Raw genomic sequence first — 3,845 nt, 5'->3', positions numbered from 1 at the left:
TAGTATTACCCTGTGTAAATTTGAGCTACAATTGGGTGAGTCTTAAGCGTATGTTGTTTCACTAGTAAGAATAGTTTATAACTCAGTATAACCATTCGGAACTGAGTGGAACTTCGTTATGTTTTTATTTTTTTGTTCGAGCTGATGTAGGCTGAGTGGAATTTTGTAATGTTTTGACTTGTCTTTGTATGAACTGAGCCTTATTTTCTGGTGACACAGCAATTCAGTGTAATTGTTGTGTACTAACAGTAGTGTGGGAACGATTTTTGTGACGATTTAAGCAGTTTGTGGCAATCAGTTGTGACTGTGGCTGGCGCCGTTGTGTTGGTAGATGTAAACAACTGCAGTCTGGTACAGTATCCTTGGTGTTTTTAGTGTTAAGCATTCCCCTGTGCACAGTGTGTGAGTACTATTCCCTTAGTTTTTGTTTGTTTGTTTGTTTGTTTTTGCTAGCAAAAACAGTATATATCCCAGGTTTACAGTTATCCTTACAGGTAAGATATAATTCTATTTTCATATGTAACTTTTCAGGTGATAAACAACTTATTTGTGTATTGTAAGATTGTTGTGACTTCATTGTTGTTGCATTTCAGGTAGTATAATTTTAGTTCTTCATTCCAGGTAACGGTTAGTTTTCCATTCTTTGTAACAGGTGTATTACTAACCAGTAAGGTAGCTATTCCTGTACAGTTCTAAACAGCAACAAGACCCCCACCAGTAAAACTTGTAACCATTGCATGAATTTTGTAACCATTGCATAAATTTTCACTGTTCTAGCAGGTTTTGTACATGTAATTTATTCTTGTTCCAATATCTCTTCCAGGTACTAATCAGTATTATCAGATTCTTTTTCTCTGATAAATCCTCGCAGTTACCTTGCATTTCAGAATGCCGCAAAACATCATTTGTGTAACCTGCTCTGGTAGTTTTCACCGGATCCTTTTATACGGACCGCACCTTTGTTTGCAGGATGTACAAACTACGTCAGAGCCTGGAAGTCAAGCTGACCGAGGCTATAAACAAAATTAACATTCTAACTCGAAAAGTAGATGTGCTGGAGGAACTCACTGCAAGTAATGTCGGACACACTGCAGAGGACAATGTGAATTGCTAGGCCAACTGCAGTCCAGGTTGACCGTCTTCCTCCTGCTGTAGTTACTTCTCCCCCCACCATACAGAACGAGTTCTAGCCAGTGTGGAATGGTGCAAGGCTTGGAAGGAAAAGAAGCATCATTCCAGTAACAACATACAACAAGTTTCAGATTCTCACAGAAGTAGAAGAGCCACATGAAGCACGGGTTGTGGGGGACTCCATCATCCGTAGTCAGTTGGCGGAATTTTGTGGCCGGGCACCCTCTAAACGAAAGCGTTTTTGTATTCCAGGTGCGGGAGTAGATGACGTAACATAGGCTGTGGATGACGTTTTTGAGAATGCGGAAAATGACAGCCTTGTTATCATTCATACAGGTACCAACGACGTCATGCGAACCCGATCAAAGGAGCTGATGGAGAAGTACAGGAAGATGATCCGATGTTACGAGGAGAAAACTAACCATATTTTAATTTCAGGCATACTACCAAGGATTAATGCAGGGAATGCCTTCTTCAGCAGAGCATTTAGTATTAATAACAGAGTCCAGTCACTTTGCTTACAGAAAGGAGTTCAGTTCATCGACACGTGGAACAAATTTTACGAGCAGTGTACACTATTTACGAACGATGGACTACACTTGAATGCCGTTGGTTCTGCCCGTCTCGGTCGTTTACTTAATGATGCCGTAAGTTTTTTCTGGAGAAAAAAACAAGCATCACGGGAGGCAAACGTAGATGTCATACGATCTGATAAATCAATAAATAGTGGAAGCTCCCCACATCAGAAAGGAAAGCACATTAGAGCAATCCTTGCAAATGCTCGTAGTCTGCGTAATAAATTTTCTGATTTATTGTCTTTCCCGAAGATTATGATGTAATTGGAGTAACAGAATCGTGGCTAAATACTGAGCAGAGAGATTTTCTAGCAGAGTTTAATTTACCAGGCTATCACATTTTCAGTAGTGAAAGGAAGAATCGAGCAGGGGGTGGTGTGTTGTTATATGTTAAATCAGGATTTCATCCAGTCGAAATTACCAAACCATGTATTGAAAACATCGACACTATTTATATTCAGCTTAGAAATGAATCTTGTCATAAAATCACTCTTAGGTAAATTTATCGTCCACCTGGTCAGCCACTTAATATCGATAATGAAATCTACAATCAAATTGCCGAAATATCTTGTATGCAAAGTACTGAAATATTTGGTGACTTCAATTTACAAGTTCCAAAATGGGGAGAAGCCCTGTCCTCACACACAGGGTTAGAACTATATACAAACTTGCAGGAAAGGTCTCTGTATCAATTTGTAAATTATCCGACACATGGAGCTAACATCCTAGATCTTGTCTTAGCTACATCAGAAAATGTAGTGAGTAATGTTATTGTAGGAGAAAAATTTAGTACAAGTGGTCATCGCATAGTTACATTTAACATTAAATTCAGTGAAGACAGTGTCAAGGCCAGTTGTGAGAAAGTGCCTGACTTTAAGAGAGCATATTTTAAGAAATTAAAGGCAATTCCAGGTGCAGGTGACTGGCATCCAATTGTCGAAACTTTGGATATCAATGACGCGTGGAGTTACTTTACAGAAACTCTCAACAGTGTCATCAAATTATGTATTCCAATGTGCAACAGAAGGCCCGCCAAAAATTCTAAACCCAAATGGTGGAACTTCAACATTAAACATTGTCTAGAAGCAAAGAATCTTGCATATAAGAATTATGATACCACAAAGAGTCAAAGTGATAAAAATAAATACGATGCCCTTTGATGAAAAGCCAAAAAATTAATTAAACGCAGTAAGAAAAACCTTGAGACATATTGCAAGTATCGGTAAATCAAATCCCAAAGAATTTTTCAGTTACATAAGAAGTAAAAACATAATAACTCCATCAATCGGTCCCTTAATCACAGATAACGGAGAGCACACTGATGATGAAACTATGATGGCGAAAATTCTAAATACTTTCTTCGCGTCAGTATTTACAACAGAAAATATACATACAGTTCCTACTGTTTCCCCTATTCCTACAGAAGAGGGCAACATAATCACTGACATTACAGTTGGCGATTGCGACGTACTGCTTCCAATAAACAAATTAAAAGTGAATAAAGCACCAGGACCGGACAAAATATCACCACGTGTATTAAAGGAACTACAGAATAAAATATCAAAGGCTTTAGCTGAACTTTTTAACTTATCACTTAAGTGCAGTAAGGTGACACATGAATGGAAGCTTGCTAACGTAACCCCAGTGTTCAAAAAGGGCAACAGAGCCCAACCAGAAAACTACTGGCCAATTAGTTTAACATCGGTGGTTTGCAAATTGCTTGAAACTATTATCAGAGACAAGTTTGTAAAACACTTAGAGACAAACAATCTCATAAAAGATTCGCAACATGGTTTTCATAATAATTGCTCTTGCCTCACGAATCTGCTGGACTTTTTCAATGATATACTGAACATGTATGATGAGAGAAAATCTGTTGATGTGGTCTACCTCGATTTTCAAAAGGCTTTTGACAAAGTTCCACACAAAAGACTCCTTCAGAAGCTAAAGGCACATGGTTTCAGCGGCAGTGTTCTCAGGTGGGTAGAAGATTGGCTCACCGGACGAAAGCAAAGAGTTGTAATAAATGGAAAAGAGTCAGACTGGATAAACGTTACAAGTGGAGTGCCGCAGGGTTCAGTGTTAGGTCCTATTCTTTTCTTAATATATGTAAAGGATATTCACGATGGATTGTGTTGT

This window comes from Coenobita brevimanus, chromosome 116, assembly GCF_032717465.1.
Source record: "Coenobita brevimanus isolate Jiangsu-jjx chromosome 116, ASM3271746v2, whole genome shotgun sequence".
NCBI lineage: Eukaryota > Metazoa > Arthropoda > Malacostraca > Decapoda > Coenobitidae > Coenobita > Coenobita brevimanus.
The sequence above is the reverse complement of the archived record's forward strand: the minus strand, read 5'-3'. Positions refer to the sequence as shown.